The sequence below is a fragment of the Saimiri boliviensis genome, chromosome 17 (genome assembly GCF_048565385.1).
Source record: "Saimiri boliviensis isolate mSaiBol1 chromosome 17, mSaiBol1.pri, whole genome shotgun sequence".
NCBI lineage: Eukaryota > Metazoa > Chordata > Mammalia > Primates > Cebidae > Saimiri > Saimiri boliviensis.
This window is the reverse complement of record NC_133465.1, coordinates 29,971,393-29,991,957: the sequence shown is the minus strand read 5'-3', so window position 1 is coordinate 29,991,957 and position 20,565 is coordinate 29,971,393. Positions and strand designations below refer to the sequence as shown.

Sequence of the window (20,565 nt, the reverse complement as noted above, 5' to 3'; positions counted from 1 at the left end):
CGGGATGCCTAGACCAGAACTAGGGACCCCTGAGAGGCTGAAATGGGAGCTGGGGAACAGAAAGAGAAGGGGCCAAAAGAGAGGGAGTGCAAGTCTCAGAAGCTGTCAGCTCTGCAGAAAAAAGGAAACAGTCATTGCTTCCCTCTTCCTCTTCAGGAAAAAAAAAAAAAAAAAAAAAAAACGAGGTGGGTGGGGAGGTGGTGCTAGGAAGCCCTGATACAGAACCGCCAGTCTGGCATATACCCCATGCTTGTTGCCATGCACTGTCCAAGTCCCGTCATCACACAGTCACATACTCAGGCTATTAGGACACAGTGCTTATGTCCCTGCTCTCTAGGGAGTGAGCTGTCTCCCCAGGGGGAGCATCTGGCCCTTCGGAAGCACGTGCATTGGCACAGGTGCATCTCTAGTGCCTACTTAGAACAAGGTGCCAGCCTCAGCTGCTCAATGAAATCCACTGGGAAACTTGAAAAAGATACTGATGCCTAGATCCCACCCTTTCCCTCTCAGCTTCTGATAATAATTGGCCTGGGAGGGAGGCCTGGGCACTGGAATTTTTTTTATTAATTAAAGCTCCCCAGGTGATTCTTACATGTAGCCAAGGCTGAGCACTGCAAGTCTCTAAGGCCGACATAACGCCTAACACAGAAATGTCCATTTGTTAAATGAGTGAGTGAATGAATGACTTAGCTGTGTGAACACAGGCAGGTGACTTAAATTTTCCTTATCTGTAAAATGAAGATTACACCTGTACTGACTTTTTTACCCAACCAGTATGGAACTGGTACATAATATATGTGAAAGGGCTTTGGTTCTCAAAGTTCTCAGGCCAGCAGCATTGGCACCCCCTGGGGACTTGCAAATTCTAGGGACCCCACCCAGACCCGCTGAATCAAGAACTCTGGATATGGGGTGCAGCATCTGTATATAACTAGGCTTCCAGGTGGTGCTGAGGCACATTCGAGTCTGAGAAGCACTGCTTCAAAGAGATGATTGACAGCAGACCATGGTTAGGAGTGAGACCTCCAGAGCCGCATGGCCTTCCACATACTAAACTACACAATTTGACCTCTCTGTGTTGTCTTTTCATTTGTATTTTATTTTTTGAAATGGAGTCTCAACTCACTCTGTCAACTGGGGTAGAGTGGCACTATCTCGGCTCACTGTAACCTCCATCTCCCAGGTTCAAGTGATTCTTGTGCCTCAGCTTCCTGTGTAGCTGGGATTACAGGTGTATGCCACCACACCCAGCTAATTTTTGTATTTTTAGTGGAGACAGGGTTTCACCATTTTTGAAAGGCTGGCCTCGAACTCCTGACCACAAGTGATCCGCCCACCTCAGCCTCCCAAAGTGCTGGGATTACAGGTGTGAGCCACCATGCCCAGCCTCTGTGTTTCAATTTCTTCATTTGTAAAATAGGAAAATCACAGCACCTACCACATGGGGTTATTCCATGGGTCAAAAGAATTAGTACATACACAGCTCTGAGAACAGTGCCCAGCACTGTTTCATTTTCAGTATTTTTTTTTAAAAAAGCAGGGTCTTGCTCTTTTGCCTAGGCTGAAATGCAGTGGCACTATCTTGGCTCCTTGAAATTCCATCTCCCAGGCTCAGCCCATCCTCCCACCTCAGCCTCCCCAGTAGCTGGGACCACAGGCATGCGCCACCATGCCACCCTATAAGTTGTTTTTTTTTTGTACAGAAGGTGTTTTCCCATGTTGCACCAGCTGGTCTCAATCTCCTGGGCTTAAGCAATCCACCTGCCTCGGCCTCCCAAAGTGCTGGGATTACAGGCATGAGCCACCACGTTTGGCCTCAATACATTTTAATTATTAGTATCTACCTATAATCATAAATGGGGAAAAAATGAGGTATTGTAAGCAAAATTTCCAGGTAACTGGAGCCTATCCTCTATAAAGGATAAAATATTTAAGTTATTTTCTAAATTCTATACCATTTATAATCCTAAAAATAACAAACATATATGCCCTGTTTTTTTAAGTACAACACTCCAAATTCTTCTCAAAGATCCCAAACTCTGAGCCTTCCTTCTTGAGCCCAATCCATTTCTGCTCCATCCTGTACCGAAGGGCACGCCATCTCCACCATGATGACTCCCAACTTCTTGGCCTGGTTACAGAGCCTGGTTTCTGCCCCACCAATGCCCCAGCCTCTCTCCAAGGGCAGCAGTCCGTCTTAGGCACCGCCATGCTGAAGCCTCAGATATGCCTATATTAGAGGAAGGCCAGACGGCCTTTGTGGCCATATGTCTGCTTTTTAATTCTTTTGTCCCCTGCCTCATTAGGCCATCAGCTGTCACTCGCCTGTCGGCGTGCCTGTCTCCATTCAGCTTCACATGCAATCACAGCTAGTCCCTCCACTGCTCAAAGCGTGGTGCAATCTCAGGGCATGGTCTTCAATGAGCCTAACTGATGGCTCCAAGGGCCACGTGGGCACTCCCACAGCCAGCCAGGCCACCCCAAGCCCCTCAGCTTGCCTCCAAGGACAGCCGGAATCTATAATCTGGCCCCATCCACTTTCCTAGTCTCTTCTTTCTCTTCTCAGCCAGCCCAGCTCTCCCTCATTTGCCTGCCCTTGTCACCACCAGAGCCATTCCCTATGAATGTGTTCCCCACCTTGGCCGCCCTCCCCATCTCTCCAGGCCCATCTCGACTCCCGCTTCCTTTATAAAGCCTTCCCTGAAACCTAAGACCCACCCAGCAATGCAAAGAACGTGGACTTGGCAGCTGGACACGCCTGGGTCTGAATCCCAGCCTTTTTCTTGCTGTCTGACCTAAGGAAAAGTTACTCGACTTCTTAGAGTTTCCACTGTTTTGGCCTTAAAATAGTCTGATATCCACCTTAAGGGGCTGTTGTGAGAATAGAAAAGGCAGAACATATAAAGCAACTGACATGCAGCCTGGAAAATTATAGTTATTAAATTATTAATATCATCATTATTATAAACCGTAGCACTCACTACCTACACCTAAACATATCACATACATACAGTTCTTGGTTATACTCAACATGGTGCTCTGTTATAGACAGTGGAATCACACACTATAAGGGGTTAGATTCTAAAGTCAGCACGTAAGGCAAAAATAGAACCTAGTCCAAAACTCCTGAAAATCCCCCTAAACTACCCACAAAGTATAGTACACATGGTTTTTGGGTATGCCATTTGATAGAATATAGCTGTAGGAAAGCAGAATAGCCATGTACGGCATATAGTAAAAACACACAAAATATAATTTTTATAATTTTAGACTACAGTAATATGGTTTCTTACACAACCATATAGTTGAATTTATTGAAGTGTACTGTCCACGTGCCATGACTTTACAGCATAACTAATGTTCTGAATGATAATCGATTCATGTTGCATGTTTAACCTGCTTTCCCTGGAGAGCTGGGACCACTTCCTACTTCCTTTCTATCCCATCCCATTCCCCAGCACGAGGCACACAACAGGTGTTCCAGGAAAACCCATATGGATTTAGCCGACTGATCTGAATGGTGCCTGCACAATAAGCGGGCTGGAACAGAGTGAGGAACAAGGGGATCTTCCTGTGAGGTGACAACTTCAACTGCTCTGCTCTTCCATGTTGGTGGCGTGGGTGAGTTTAAGGTCCCTGGCTCTGTTTCAGGCACCTGACCAGGCAGAGCCGCCTAGCAGAGCTGGGGGCAGGCCAGATGAGAGGCTCTGAGGGCTGGAGGAAGTTGTTCACTTATTCAACTAGCCGTGAACTGTAACACCTCAAGGTGAACACTGTGGGGAAGCACCATGCCTGCTTCTTTTTCAGACTCCCCACCACTGACTGAGCTTCCCGAGGCAGACGCTGTGTGTTGCTCACTGCTGTACCCCAGCACTCACCTAGCACTGGGTCCTGCTCAGACAGTATGAGGCACGTTTGAGTGACTGAGTGAAAGAGATGATTTAGTTCTTGTTTTCAACTAAATACTTCCTGACTTCAAAAAATGTGCAGAACAGCAGAGGGGGTAACAAAGGTACCCCGAGAATTAAAATTCAAGTCAGAATGTGCTCAGTGCTCCAACATCGACATCAAGAACCATCTAGGGAAGTTCAGAGGCAAAGATCTGTTCCGGTTAGGGAATTAGACACACAGCTTACAGACAGTTCAGAGCTAGGCCAATAAAAGAGAGAAATGTTATAATGTGGCAATGAGGTAGGAAGGGAATTCCAGAGTGAAGATGTAGTGTAAGAAAAGGCAAAGAGGGGCCGGGCGTGGTGGCTCACGCCAGTAATCCCAGCATTTTGGGAAGCTGAGGTGGGCGGATCACCTGAAGTCAGGAGTTTGAGACCAGCCTGGCCAACATGGTGAAATCCTGTCTCTACTTAAAAAAAAAAAAAAAATAGCCAGGCATGATGACAAGCACCTGTAATCCCAGCTACCTGGGAGGCTGAGGCAAGAGAATCTCTTGAAACCGGGAGGTGGAGGTTGCAGTGAGCTGAGATAGCACCACTGTACTCCAGCCTGGGTGACAGAGCAACACTCCGTCTCAAAAAAATACAATACAATACAATAAATAAAAGGCAAAGAGGTGGGAAAGCATGAGATGTGAACAGTAAGTCTGAAAGAAATGTACGACACATACAGGAAAGCAATGAGGGATTAAAGCTGGGAAGGATGCTGGGTCTCAAATCAAGCAGGTGTGTGCTGTAGCGGACATGTGTTATTTCTGCCGCCAGCCACCCATTCCTCCATCCTCTGATTATAGCACCCCAGTTTCCCTCTGGGGACCCACCCCAGAAAATGACTTGGCCCTGGCCAATGAGAATATCATATCCTCAGGCCATAAGTTCATGGAGGGTGTGTGAACCAATCGGTTTCAAGGACACATAATGAAACTATGGGATTATTCAGTTATACTTCTTTTTCCACGTAACTTGAACCTAGGGCTGTGACATTTTGCCATTACTTGTCTGAGGATCAAGCCTGCCTAGGAGATGGGGTGAGAGACAGAAAAGATCAGGTCCTAGTCACACTGATAATGTTTCCAGATAAGGCTGGGCCTGTAGCCAGTTCTACTGTTGGACTTTTCAGATATTGGTGCTAATGCGTATCTTCTTTTCAAGCCCTTCTCGTTGAGCTGGGCTTTCTGTTGCTCACAATTGAGAGAGCTCTACCTGAGATGAAAGCAAGGTGGGCAGTCTAAGGAACAAGAAGGCACACACCGCGCACTAGCCATGGCCAGACACAGTCCTACTGGTTTTCCTCTCAAAACCCTGTGAGATAATGAAAAGGGGAATTGTGGAATGGGGAAGCGGGGTTTACAGGGGTTAAGACTGGCCAGATGATTTGAACTCAGAGCCTGGCTCCTTACACACCACCACCTGCCTGGAAAACAATGGGAGGCACGGCAAGTTTCTGGAGAGTAATGGGGCATGATTTAACCTGCGCTTTAAGAATGCTGAGCAGGGCTGGGCATGGTGGCTCACGCCTGTAATCCAAGCACTTTGGAGGCCAAGGTGGGCGGATCACCTGAGGTCGGGAGTTCAAGATCAGCCCGATCAACATGGTGAAACCTCATCTTAAAAAAAAAAAAAAAAAAGAATGCTGAGCAGGTCAGGCATGTGGCTTATTCCTATAATCCCAGCACTTTGGGAGGCCAAGGCGGGCAGATTGCTTGAGCTCAGGGGTTCAAGACCAGCTTGGGCAACATAGTGAAATCCCGTCTCTACAAAAAACACAAAAATTAGCTGGGCATGGTGGTAGCATGCCTGTGGTCCCAACTACTTGGGAACCTGAAGTGGGAGAATCACCTGAGCCCAGGGAAGGTCAAGGCTGCAGTTAGTTGTGATCACACCACTGCAATCCTGCCTGAATGACAGAGGAAGAGACCCTGCCTTAAAAAAAAATCTGAGCTAACAGGATGCAAGAGGAAAAGAAAGGAGGGGAGACGGTGAAAGAACATTAGAAAGTCAAGGCAGCCAGGCATGGTGGCTCACACCTGTAATCCCAAAACTTTGGAAGGCAGAAGTGAGAGGATCACTTCCGACCCAGAGTTCAAGACCAGCCTGGGAAACGCAGAGACACCCCATCTATAAAAAAGTTAAAAATTAGCCACGGGTGCACCTGTAGTCTCAGCTAGTTGAGAGGCTGAAGTGGGAGGATCTTGAGCCCAGGAGTTCAAGGTTATAGGTTACAGTGAGCTATGACCATGTCACTGCACTGTAGCCTGGTGACCAAAAAAAAAAAAAAAAAAAAAGGAAGTTAAGGTAAAAGGTGATGCCAGATGAGAGATTAGGAGGGTCTACCTAGGATTCTGGCAGTGGATGGAGAAGAGAGGGTGACGCAAGAGAAATAAGCTGGACTTGGTGACTATTTGTGGGAGGATGGGAAATGGGCACAAGCGGGTGGGGGTGGAGATTGAGAAAAGGAAGGGAATATGCTAAGGTTTCAAGCTTGGGAGTATCTCAACAAAATATATTCTAACAAATGAATACTTCCCTGACCCCATTTGTCCCTCTCGTTCCTCTGTAAATCAAAACGTCTATATAAAAAAAAAAAGTCTGTAAGCACCGTTGCCATAAATGGGTACTAATTATATGATCCTTGTATTACAAAGTAAATTTGCCATGTGTAAAGTGTCACTAACAGAACTCTTTAGGGAAGCTGGGGAGAGTCCTGCTGGTCTAGAGCACTTGCCTTTGGGGAAGGAGGGCCCAACCTCTAGGGTGGCAGGTGCACTTCCTGGATGATCACTTCAGAGGTCCTCAGCACCAGCCCTAGGGCCAGTACTAGAGTCTACACCTGCCTCAAAGAAAATGCCAGCGCAGGAGTGCCTTCCCTTTCTTAGGAGGAATTATCCTTCATTCCTTTGTGTTTGTGTGTAACAAAATCTCATCTCGTATGAAACAGCAGTGTTAGGAGACAGTGATTGGTATTGAGGTGCCAAGAATTTTTATTAAATTCTACCGGGTGTCGATGGCCAGTAGATTCTGAAGTGTTAGAGGGGCAGACTCCCTTGAAGAAGCCAAGGGATGGTCTCAGGAAGGAGAAGGAGGGCTGAGAGGAAACCTGGAGTGACCAACGGTGCACGCCCAGGGATGCCCCAGCCACTCAGCACCCTCCGCATGGGTCAGGGTCTGTGAGGGCGGAGTCAGGCCCAGGCGCCCGCCACCACCCGCACTTCCCCGGTTAGCCCCACAGCCCGCCGGAGCCTGGGCGGTGCCAAGGGGGCATGGCCAGGCCCAGCACATGCGCCTGGAGCCCCAGAAGCTCCGCCCTGCAGTCCCACTGGTGCCCGGCAGAGGGCGGCCGCCCCCTTCTCATCAATACTCCCGCTCTACCCAGGCCGCGGGCTTTCACCTCCGCCAGGCCGGCCTCCGGGCCCCGCCCCTAGGAGGCGTCCCGGGGGAGCTCAGGCCCCAGGGGGCTGCGGCGGCAAGATGGCATCTGTCGTCCCCAGGATGCTCAGGGCAAGAAGAGGCAGGGATGAACTCGGCGCCCACTTTGTTCTCATCACTGCTCTATCCCCAGAGCCTGGAACAGTTCCTACATACAGCAGACATTCAGTAAGTGCTTATTGATGGATGCCTGCTATATGTAGGAACTGATGCTTATTGAATGAATACATGAGTACAAGGTCCAAAGACGCCAGGAACGCCTTGAATCTGTTGTAGGGAGGGGCCCAGCACAAGCAATCAGGGAGGTCAGTGGGCACTGGGACAGTGAGCTACAGATCACTGCCCCAGAAGTGGTCGCCGAGGCCGGGGGGGGGGGGGTCTGGCACCACCCCCAGCCCCTATACTCCCTCAGCCCCTGCATTGGCACACCCCATCGGTTTTACTACACCTTTTCGGGCACAGAGCCCAAGCAGGGACGCCTGGGCTTGTCCTCTCTGCCAAGACCCAGAGTCAATACACGAAGACTAGGAAGGCAGGTGTGGCCCACTGCGGAGACCACCTGACTGGGCAGCAGCAGGCCCGCTGCTCTCTGAGGTCTCAGCTGCTGGGGATTTCCTCATGGCCCCTGGGGATTTCCAAATTGCCTCTGCTTTGCCAAGCTTCTCCCAAGGCCCAAAGCCAAAAGCCAGCCTTGAGGATGGTTTCCCAAAATCCTCCACAGCCCTGCCCCAAATCTCTTCAGGACTTGGGTCACTTCTGGGTCTCCTAAATGCACCACAGCCACTATGTTCTCCTCCCCACCCCCTCTGGCAGACACGAGGGGATAAGCATAATGAAGCATTGTTCTCCTTTTCATATAAATGACAACTCTTCTCTAATCCACAGAAGAAAAAGAAAAGAAAGTCAGCTTAACGGTCAGCCAGAGCAACTTAAATAAAATATCAGTAAGGTCTTCCTGGGTGTGAGAGATGGAGGCCTGTGGTGCTTATTCTCAAAGTCAGAGAGGTTCCTGTAGACAAGCCTCAGGCTCCTCCCAACACTGGACATCCAATAAATATTTGAGAATCTGTGTGCTCACCTCTGGAGCCCCTATTGGGCCTGTTTCTAGAACGCTTTGAAACAAAAATAAAGCACAAACAGGATGTCCATAGTAACAGGAAGAAGCAAAAGCCTCTACCTTGCCTACCAACCCACCACCTCCGCTTTAGGAGCCTGGGCAAAATCCACTGGGGCATGTGAGCACCTGTGTGCTACAAAGCTGGGCAGAAGACACACTAGGCGAAGTAAGGAAGCACTGCCCCAGTTGTGGCGGCACACGGCCAGGGGCCTACTGGCCCTGGGGCATCAGGATTCCAGAGCCGGTGAAGTGTAGAAATTGCCAAAAAGGACAGATCTTCCTTCCTGAGAGGAAGGGGAAATGACTGTCCCCTGCCTCACCAGGGGGACTCTGAAGAAGGAGACAGACTTTCAAAAACACCCCACCATTTTCTTTCTGGGAGCTGTTTAGAGCTGTGCTGTTTAATACGGTAGCTGCTAGCCATGAGTGGCTATTCAAATTGAAGTTGGCGGGATGCGGTGGCTCATGCCCATAATCCCAACATTTTGGGAGGCCTAGGCGGCAAGATCGCTTGAGGCAGGAGTTCAAGACCAGCCTGGGCAACACAGTGAGACTCAGTCTCTACAAAAAAAAAAAAAATTGTTTAATTAGCCAGGTCTGGTTCTGGCTACTTGGGAGGGGGAGGTGGGAGGATCGCTTAAGCTCAAGAGTTTGCTGCCGTGAACTGTGATGGTGCCACTGCACTCTAGCCAGGGCAACAGAATAAGACCATGTCTCCAAAAACAATTCCAGTTAAATGGAAACAATGGGGATACTTCTGATTAAATTAAAATCAAGTAACATTTAAGGTTTAGTTCCTACTGAGTTGGACAGCACTATAGAACATTTCCATCTCTGCAGAATGTTCTGTTGGGCAGGTCTGGTCTAGAGGTTCCCTTTCAGGGTGTCCTGGTCCCTCTGCCAGTGCCTCCTTCAGGTGATGCCCCTGCCTACCTGCTGTTGTCTCCCTTCCCCACCCCAGAGTCTGCTTAGACTCCTGTCCCCACGTGCCTTGCCTTGTTCCCTGGGCCTCCAAAGGAGGTGGAGGGGGGAACTATAGTCACAATTTCATACCCAGCTGGGAGCAGAAGCCAAGGCTGAATGGAAACCTGCCCCCACCCTGAGGCATCCCAGGCCTGGGAGAAAGCCCCTCAGTGCCCCGCACAATCGTTCCTTGTTTCTGCAGTCTCTGGGCCAAGCATGGGTAAGACATCTGGAATGCAGTGGCCCGAGGGCTTCCCCAAGCCACCCGCTGCAGGACTTATCTGATGTTAGTATTCCTCTAGAGACAGAAGCCCCAACAGAATCCTGAACTTTTAAAGGCAAATAAGGCCAGTGAATCCTCGTCCAGGGCATGCAGGATTTCTGCCATGGACCAGTGAGGGCCATAATGGGACTCCGCCCTGTGTCACCAGCTGGATGAAGAAAATGAGGAGAAGGAGGGGGAGGACATGGTGGAGAATGCACTCTGACATCCCTGACATGCTGGAGAGGAGGCTCAGAGAAGCCCCCCAGCCCCACGTCCACAGAAGAGCAAAGGAACAGAGTGGCGGGTCTGACCACTGTTGTGTTCAATTGCAGGGACTTCATTGGAGAGGTTTTGCCACAGTTGAAAATTACAAGTGGGAGAGTCTGGGTACGCTCATATGGGTGGTGGAAGGAGCAGAGAACAGACCCTGGAACTGGCAGGTCAGGACTGTCTCTCTGTTCTATGCCGGTTCCTGCTTAGTCCTAATCTAAGTGGGCTGTCAGGAGCAAGACAGGCATGAAGAAACAAAGTAAGTTGTAGAAAGACCAAAAAGTAGGGTGAGTTTGTTCAAATGGAAAACAGATAGATACCAGGCAAAAAGACACCTGGTACTGCGAAGGTCTTGCCATCAGCTAAGAATCTGACTGGAGGGAGTCATAGAGAAAGCAGCACAATTTTAAAAACTGAAATCAAATTTCAGACTGTATTGGAAACTCCGAGCAAAGAAATCCCTAAGATTACTACGTGGGCCTGAGTAAGCTTGAGTCTGTTCCCCACTTTGGGCAAAAGCACCAGCGTGAGGACAAGAATAATGCAGTCCCCCAACCCACCCCATGAGCAGAGCTGAGCCATTAACAGGAACAGCACCTGTGATTCTTGTGGGTACCAAGCTACCAGGCACAAGTGCTTCCCGACGTATCAGAGACAGATTAATGATGATGATGATGATGATGATGATGATGTTCGCTTTTTTTTTTTTTGAAACAGGGTCTCATTCTGTCACTCGGGTTGGAGTGCAGTGGTATGATCATAGCTCACTGAAGCCTCAAGCTCCTGGGCTCAAGCGATCCTCCTGCTTCAGCTTCCCAAGTAGCTAGGACAGGCATGTACTGCCATGCTCGGCTAATATTTTTACTTTTTATGCAGTCTCACTATCTTTCCCAGGCTGGTCTTGAACTCCTAGCCTCAAGAGATCCTTCCACCTCAGCCTCCCAAAGCACTAGGATTACAGGTGTGAACCCTCGTGCCTGGCCAATGCTCACTGACTGTACACACTATGTTCAGGCACTGCTCTAAGTAATCCTCAAGACAACCTTACAAGGAAAGCACTATTATATTGTGTTTGCTTGTCTGTTTGAGACACGACTTGTCTGTTTGAGACAGAGACTCCATGCTCTGTCACCCATCATGGAGGTCAGTGATGCAATCACGGCTCACTGCAGCAACTCCTGGGCTCAAGCAATCCTCTCACTTCAGCCTCCTAACTTTTTTTTTTTTGAGATGGAGTCTTGCTCTGTCACGAGGCTGTCTCAGCTCAATGCAACCTCCGTCTCCCAGGTTCAAGCCATTCCCCCGCCTCAGCCTCCTGAGTAGCTGGGACTAGAGGCACACGCCACCACACCTGGCTAATTTTTTGTATTTTATTAGAGGCAGGGTTTCATTATGGCCAGGATGGTCTTGATCTCCTGACCTCGTGATCCACCTGCCTTGGCCTCCCAAAGTGCTGGGATTATAGGCATGAGCCACTGCACTGGCCTATATATATTTTTAAATATACATATTTGTATATTAGGCCAGTGCGGTGGCTCATGCCTGTAATCCCACACTGGGGTCTCACCACATTGCCTGGTCTTGTCTCGCTATTTTGCCCAGGCTAGTCTCGAATTCCTGGGCTCAAACCGTCCTCCTGGCTCAGCCTCCCAAAGTGTTAGGGTTACAGGCATGAACCACCACACTGGACTAAAAGTACTATGATTACCCTCATTTTGTAGATGAGGAAAATGAGACACAGAGGAATTAAATAATTTGCCCAAGGTCACTCAGCCAGCAGGCAGCACAGCCAGGATTCAGACCCAGGCAGTCTGGCTCTAGAGGCCATGCTGTATCCAACACTTAGCAATGTATTAACAACACCTTCATAGCCACAAGCAACTCCTGCCCTGTAGGCCCTTGCCAAGGCTGCCTTCCTCCTCTTTCCTCCCCAGACAAGCTGAAAGCAGTTCCTGCAGCCTAAACTAACCCTTCCAGCCAACTTCATGTTTGACAAGCATCTGTTTCTATGGCAACAGTAAGAGCTGCAGTTCTGGCATTTTGAAGAAAATGGGCGGGATGACGGGTAGAGGACCCTTTATAGGATGGGTCCCTCTTTCAGAGGCACAGAAGAGAAACCTCAAAATCAGTTGTAAAAGGAAGACAAGCAGGTTAGGTGAGGAACCCAAAGCCCTGATTGAAGCAGGAAAACTGCTTTCCCCACCCTAGAAACGAAGTCCTCTGGTTTGAAGCCAGCTGTTTTCCCCTGGAAAGAGAAGGTAAGAGCTAGAAGGAAATGGCAGAAATTGGAGGGGTCTGGGGGAAAAAAAGGACAACCGATTCTAAATTCTGCAGAGAGAGAGAGTGTGTGTGCATGTATGGGGCACCGAGGCCATTCCTAAGCTGGGTATCCTGCCACAGAGCCCTGTTCTGTGGTTCTCTTCCCCAGACTGAGGCTAGGTGATGATGGGTGGAGGCAGGAGGGATCAGGCAGCCCTGGGAGAAGCATGTAGACAGGCCTCGGTGTGCCTGCACAGGGTGGCTAACCTCCCTCAATGGAAGGCAAGGGCATTTGGGGTGAGGTGGTCAGGCTGGTACCCTAAGAGAAGGCTTCATTCTTGCCTGCCCCCCCACCTCACCTAAGCAAGAAACCCCTTTTATTGTTCAGAAATCCTGAGGCCAGGATCTCAGGCTGCCAGGGCAATGGGGGCTCTGCCAGGCAAAGCCAAGTGCTAAGGGGAATAGGGATGTTTGCCGGTCACCGATTCTGGGAAGACAGGCCACAGTGGTCCCCCCAGGCTTCTTAGGCAGGGGGCCCAGTTTCCCTCTTGCCTCTATTGATCTTGAGGCATGGCCAAGTGAGCAGGGACTCAACCTCACCCTGTGCCCGTGTCCTTTAGGGAACCTAGGTGCCTGCTGCGAGGAGGCAAGGCTGTGTCAGTCTCAGCACAGGCTGGGCTCCCCCCGTGCCTGAAGTGCCAGGCATACTGGCTCCCACAGCCTGGATAGCTCTGTGGAGGGCAAAGCAGACGATGCCAGCCCAGCTGGGGAGGAAACCTTGTACTGCTCAGAGGCCAGTGCTTCTGCAATCAGCTCCACACCCAAAGCAGTCCACAAAAGAGGGAGGGGCAGGAGCAGAAGGCAGGGCCCCCACCAGGAAGAACTAACCACATAATGAAATGGTATTAGACCCTTCTCCTCACCATGTCCCTGGAAGGTTCTATTGGAATCTCCAGATACTTTCCCCTTGATGTGTTGGGGCCGGGCATAAAACTGGGTATCACGGAGAGTCATGACAGTCTCACGCTGCCTGACAGTGCTGTCACTGCTTGGCCGCTGGCCCATGCCACCCAGGGCTGAGATGGCTCTTGCTGCAGATGTCTTCTGTCCTTGCAGAAGCACAGGCTCCTTCATCACAGGGGTGGCATCTTCAGCCTTTCTTCTCCACAGAACCAGGCTCAGGGGCTGACCCGAAGCGGGTGTTCGTCAAGGCGTCCTGACATCCCACCCTGATTGCACCAAGGCTCCAGGGACATCCACATCTGGCCTTTCCTACAGCCCAGAGCCCTGCCTCTTCCCCACCACACATGCAGCCCTCTTCTGCCCCAGGGCTGGGCAGCCTTAGTCCTGCTGCCAGAGAAGAGCTCCCTGGGAGGAACCTGCCGCCCTGTGTGGACCCTGCTTGCCCCAGGGCCTGGCAGTGAGAGGAGCTGGGGAAGGAGGAAGTGAGTCAGCTCCTTACAGAAATGGGAGTGGGAGGGAGGAGCCAGCAGAAATGAGACGGGGGCAAAGGGCACAGGAGCCAGAAAGGTCACTAAGAGAGGAAACCAGGCCCTGGAGGTCGGGGACCCACAGAGTAGAAGCCAGACACAGGTGATGAATTCAGCAGGGCCACCTCCAACCGAGGCTGGGTGGCCCCAGCAGGCCAGAGAACCTGGGTCCAGAGGCCTGGCCCCACCTGAGGATGGAATCTGAGGCAGCGCCCCTCCCTGACTCATGTTCACGCAGGAGGCAGCGAGGCCTTGTGGGACACAACCAGCCTCGTTCTCTCCTCACAGAGGTGGAGCGCCCACTCCCTCTCCTGAGCCCTACAGCTCCAGAAGCCCAGGTTCCTCCTGACCTGGCACAGTGGGCACATGCTAAGGTCCTACAGACAAGTCACCAAGGCCAGTCAGAGGGAGCAGATTCCAGGAACCAAAACTGTCTCCCAGAAGGGACGGGAGTTGAGCCTGGGCCCCAAGAGCAGAGCAACTGGGGCTGCCTTAGCACCCACCCTCCCCTCCCTGGTAAAGACATATGGGAGCTGTCCCCAGGCTCCAGCTGGAATCCACTGCTGTGACTGGGCAAGATCCTTGCTGTGAAAATTCCCAGCCTGCCGACATTCCAGCAGGAAGGCAGTTCAGGGAGAGCAGCAGAAGGGAAGAGGAAGCCTTGAGCCCCACCAGGCCACATTCCAGCCCTCAGAGACCTACAGCCAGTGAGATAGGCACATTCCTCCAAGGACTGGGCCAGACACTGTGTGGCCTCCATGTAACCCTGAATCTTCTTCTCACCCAAGCCTGGCACCTTCATGCAGGCTCTGGTGCGGGGGCAGGAGGCAGACTGTCCCCAGGAGCCCGCCTTCTCAGGCTCCTGCTCCTGGACGCCCACAGAGCTGCCTCTCCTCCACTCCTGTGAGAGACGCCAGGCCCCAGGCACACAACATACTAAGGTCCTAGAGACAAGTCACCAGACCAGCTGGAGCGGGAGGGGTCCAGGAATCAAAACTAAGCTCAAGTTTTGGTTCTGGTCTGGAAGACCGAATGGAGAGAATGAGAAACCAGTTCTAGATTACAGAACCATCTTCTTTCCTTCAATAAATAACCTCTGCCCTCAAGCAGTGCTCCAACACTGGAGAATGAGCAAGATAACTCAGTAATTACCATCTTGTGAATGCTGTGAGGAGCCTGGGGTACTGCCAGGGTGGGGACCTGACGTGGTCTGGGAAGATCAGGGACAAGTGACATTCAAATTGAAGCCCATGTGTAGTAGAAGTGTACAGGGTGGGCAGGGAAAGGGGCTACAAACAAAAGGAATGGCAGGAGCTCAAGGGTAGACCGGTGAGAAGCCTGCATAACCCCTGCTAGGCGCTCCGCCAGGCTGTGCTCTGCCACTGTTTTTCCACAACACACAGAGGAAACAACAGTGTGGCCCCGAGCAACCCGGCAAGCCCGCTCTTGGTCAGAGGTGACACTACAGGGATCCTGTCACCCCAAGTGTTATGGAGATCAGCACTAACATGCCAGGATGGACCAAAAAGGTGAGAGGGGCAACATCCCGAACTCCCAGATTTAGCATAAGGGCCTCCACTCCTGGGGACCACATCAAATGCTGCCAAGGCAGGTGCCGCTTCTCTTCTCAAGGCGTCCCTCTGCCACCCTTCCGTCTCCCAGCTCCTACAAGAGCGAATCCTGCCTGCTGCCACTTGGGCTTACTTCCTCTGGCTAACCCTCCAGGAGACACTGAGAGCAATGGTCACACCCCTCTGCAGCACATCGCCACAGCGCAAGAATGGCCTGTCACTCCTGGCTTCCCTTCCGGAAGGACAACAAGGAGTTGAAGAGGCTTTTAGTGACAGGGCAGCAGGAGTCAGAAGGTCTCAGCTGGGCGGTGGACATCTATGGATATCCAGATAACTGCCTTCTTCTCTGCTATACAGCAGACTAGTCAAGAGCTGATGGCCCAAGTTCAAGTCCTGATGAGTCACCTGTGCAACCTTATGCAATTTGCTTAACTTTACCTCTCAGTAATCCAGTTCCCTCATCTTTAAAACAGACTGTTATGATCCCTCCTTCAAAGGGTTGTTGAGAAAATTAAATAAGTTACTATATGTAAAACACTGAGAACAGCGCCTAACCTACAGTGAATGTTAGGCATGACCCTCACCTTGCCAGAACTTTTCATGCCCTTCCCCCACAGCATTTCTGTTCGTCTGAGTCTTTTTCTTTTTTTTTGGAGACAGGCTCTTGCTTTGTCTCCCAGGCTGGAGTTCAGTGGCATAATCACGGCTCACTGTAGCCTCAACCTCCCAGGTTCAAGGGATCCTCCCACCTCAGCTACCCAAGTAACTGGGACTACAGGTGTGCATCACCACCTCTGGCTAATTTTTGTATTTTTTGCAGAGATGGTGTTTTGCCATGTTGCCCAGGCTGGTCTCAAACTTCTAGGCTCAAGCGACCTGCCCGCCTCAGCCTCCCAAAGTGCTGGGATTATAGGTGTGAGCCATTGTGCCCTGCCTCGGCTGAGTCTTATCCAGATCAGTTAAACACCACCCAGGGCGCATGTCTGCACTGTGCACCATACTGAGCGCTACAGATAACACCCAGCAAACACCCGACATCCTGCTCCGGCCCAGAGTCTGAGCAAAGCAACCGGGCCAAGTCGCACCAGGGCAGAACGCCATGCCCTGATTCTGGAGAACATATGGCGGGAGATTAAGGGAGTCCGAGGGGTGACCCAGGTCTAAGGAAATAGTTTCCCAACCAAGCTAGAGCCCACAACTGAAAAAATAAGCTTTGCTAACACTGTCCCCTGTATTTAACAGGACAGAAGCTGCTGCCAAACACCGTGTGGGACTCTTGAGTTGGCTGCCCCCTATCAAAGTGCACAGCAGAGGTGGGGGCCCTGAAAACACCACTCTTTTGCAGTGGCTGGCTGGCATGGTGGGCGCCCACAGTGCTGCCAGATGCCTGGGGCACATTCGTACCCGCTGCCCAGGACTGACAATGGAGGCGCCAGGCCGCCTGCCCAGGCAGCAGGGAAGCCCTCACTCACCTCTGCTGGGTCACCAGTCCCCACCACCCCTCCCATGCTGTTATCCACCCAAGAGTGCAGTGAGGAGAATACAGCAGCTTAGTGCAGTGGGGTGGCGGGAGCCCTGCTGGCGGGCAGCGCGTGCCTGTGGTTTCTGGGAAACGCTGTAGAGATTTGCAGCATTTTTAAAATACTTGTGTTCCCACCCGCCACACACTCCCCTTCACCCCACTCCCCACCCACCCCCAGTCAGGGTGTTTGCATATCTGGTATTTTCCAGAATCATTCCAATATAAATAAGAGAGATTAGAAGGGAGCAGAGAACAGGGTGACTTGGGGTGTCAGGGCAGGCAGAAAGGGACCAGGACAGGAAGGGGTGAGGGCAGGCTACCTCTTAGACCTTGCCCCTGCACCAAGGCTCTGAGCTGTGCCTGCAAAAGCACCCAATGACCATGCCATGTACCCACACTCAGGTCAATGCAGCCTGGGCACTGTGCCCACCACCCACGGGCTGGGTGGCCAGAGCACTCTAGGGCTACAATTCATCCAGCATCTCATGAGGAAGAAGGCAGAATGGTGCCTCCAGGGACAGAGAAGGGAGACCTGATGGGACAGAAATGATCTAGTCCGCTGCTCCGCCCTGACAGTCCCATGTACCCCACTAATCCAGGACAGACAATCCCAAAGACCTTTCACCCACCACTTCCCGTGCCCTTGACACCTGCCCCCTGGCCCTTCATTACCAAAGGACTTAGTTAGGGTTGCTCACTGAGCCCTCAAGCCAGGGTTCTCGCATGGCGAGACTCAGATGCCAGGGGTGCCTGAAGCTTTGGCAAAAAATGAAGTAAAACTTTCCTGTTTAAAAAGAAAAACAGAAACCCAAAACCAAAAGCAAAACAAAACAAAAAGAAACCCCTCCAAGGATCACTTGCAATAAAATCAGGAACAGAAGCATTCTAGAACAGTGAGCCCAGGCAGCACACAGCGCTGTTCTCCAAACCCGGCCTGACAGATCTGGAGGCATGACCATTTTGATCTTCCCTTGGAATCCTGCAGGCCCCACTCCTGGCAGCAGCCAGGTACTCTAGGGACAAGGCTGATGAGGCTCATACAGTTTCTACCCAGGGGCCTAGGGCTTCCCCTACAGCAAAAGGGCTCTCCTGCCCTTCTCCCAGATGCAGGCAACCCTGACTTGCTGGTCTCCTACAGGGTCACCGACAGACAAGCCTGCAGACCTGAGAAGCTGGCCTCTAATAAGCTAGAAAAAGATAGGAAGCACCCAGAAGCCCATCTGTCCCTTCAGCTGGCTGTCTGTAAGGCTAGGGCTACAGGAAAAGTCTAGATGAAAGCATCAGGCGTCTCCATTATTCAGAAAACCTCAGGAGCAAGGATGGGTGAATACTAACATGCATTAAGTAAGGAAGCTGCAAAATTACCCTCCCTGGGTGGCTTTAGAGAATGAGCAGAGGGAAGGGAAGGGCACTAATGTTCCTAAGCATTTACCACCTGCCAACTTGCCCAACATAAACATGCTTATCTCATATAAAGACCCACAAAATAGAGTATATAGAATAGAATAAAAAGTAAGTCTCCCTTTGGCCTGCAATTCTATTCTGCTTCTCAGAGATAAGTGGAGTGAATTCATTGGGTATGCATCCTTCTCCAACTTAACCTTCTCCAACTCTGGGAGAACAGAATAGGCCTATTTGATAGAGATCACAGGTCAACTCTCCTGATTGCCACCTCTCCCCCTAGGCAGAACTTCCTCTTTCCTGCCCCACTGTATGTCTGCACAGACTTCTGTGATAGCAGCTTTGCATTTCTTTACTTAGGTCTACCCTTCCTCAAGGAAAGATTGTATTTTATTTATTTAATCCCCCAGTGCCAGTACAGTGCCCGGTCCTTAGGTCACCTTCACTAAATATTTATTGAGGGAAAAGAGAACACTGAGGCTCTGAAAGGTTTGATAACTTTGGCAAAACCCAAACCCAGGTCTTTCTGGCTCCAAGACAGGAAGGGGTAAGGGCAGGCTACCTTTTAGACCTTGCCTATGCTCTAGACCTTACAGCCCATGCTCTTTCCACTGTAACATGCCCTCTCTCAGACCTGCCTGAGCATGGAGGTGGTTTACATGAAGATGGCAACCTCGTGAGGAACCCAACAGCCCAAAAGCCTTTGACCAGAACCTCCACCCCACACACTAAAACCTTTGACTAGCAACCTCAAGGTCCACCAGGAGAAGTACCCCTACCACAGCGACTAGACTTGGCTGGAAGGGAGTAGTAGGCCTTCCTTTAAAGATCCCCTCTCCCTTCCCACCACATCCTCAAAAGCTCAGGGATGGCCAGGTGCAGTGGCTCATGCCTATAATCACAGCACCTGGGAGGCCCACAGTGGGCAGATATCTTGAGCTCAGGAGTTTGAGACCAGCCTGGGCAATATGGTGAAACCCTGTCCTCACTAAAGTATACAAAAATTGGGCCAGCACAGTGGCTCACACCTGTAATCCCAGCACTTTGGGAGGCCAAGGCAGGTGGATCACCTGAGGTCAAGAGTTTGAGACCAGCCTGACCAACACGGTGAAACCACGTCTGTACTAAAAATACAAAAATTAGCCGGGCATGGTGGCAGGCACCTGTAATCCCAGCTATTCAGGAGGCTGAGGCAGGAGAATCATTTGAACCAGGGAGGCAGAGGTTGCTGTGAGCCAAGATCACACCATTGCACCCCAGCCTGGGCGACAAGAGTGAAACTCCTTGTCCAAAAAAAAAAACCACAAAAAACAAAATACAAAAACATAGCCAGGCATGGTGGTGTGTGCCTGTGGTCCCAGCTTCTCAGGAGGCTGAGGCGGGAGGATCACTTGAGGTCATGAGCCAAAATTTCCTCATTGCACTCCAACCTGGGTGACACAGCGAGACCCTGTCTCAAAAAAAAAAAAAAAAGTGCTCAGGGAAGCCTTGCTTTCCAGCCAGCACCTCTGGCTCTTCGTGGCAGGACAACCATGTTGGCCGGGGTTTAGCTGGGTGGGCTTTTCTGAGCTCAGCAGAGAGGTCCTGTACTCCCTGATGTAGGAGGACATGCCTAGTCCTAAGGGACTGCACTTGTCCTTGCCCAGGATGGACCCACTGAGGATACAAACTGAACAGACTCACCTTCTCTTCCCCAAGGCCTGAGTCTCCAGCCTGGCCTCTGCCCCTTCTCAATGGGCCCTGACTTTCCCATCCAGACTTATGGAAGTGGAGGAGGGAATTTTGATCCAACTGGGTTTTTAAGATCCTCAACTTTACCAACACCTCCTCTAACCTCATGAGACTCAGGAAACACTTGGCCTTCAGCAAATTTAAGAGTAATTGGCCGGGCGCGGTGGCTCAAGCCTGTAATCCCAGCACTTTGGGAGGCCGAGGCGGGTGGATCACGAGGTCGAGAGATCGAGACCATCCTGGTCAACATGGTGAAACCCCGTCTCTACTAAAAATACAAAAAATTAGCTGGGCATGGTGGCACCTGCCTGTAATCCCAGCTACTCAGGAGGCTGAGGCAGGAGAATTGCCTGAACCCAGGAGGCGGAGGTTGCGGTGAGCCGAGATCGCGCCATTGCACTCCAGCCTGGGTAACAAGAGCGGAACTCCGTCTCAAAAAAAAAAAAAAAACGAGTAATTGATCCACATACAGATGCCCCCCAATAACTTTCCCTGAGGAATCAAAGGGGAAAGAACGTAGCATCTTGCCAGTACTCTGGCAGCCAGTCACTTGACCCTTTCTCTCCCTCAGGTCCCTACCAGTGGGTCACCAAGACCCCA

The 20,565-nt window shown here is 51.0% G+C and overlaps 1 protein-coding gene across 12 annotated transcripts in view; it reads right to left on the bottom strand.

The window, feature by feature from the left end:
• MYO18A (myosin XVIIIA) overlaps window positions 1–20,565 on the bottom strand; it is a 102,453-nt gene that overhangs the window by 65,516 nt on the left and 16,372 nt on the right. The window lies entirely within an intron of this gene.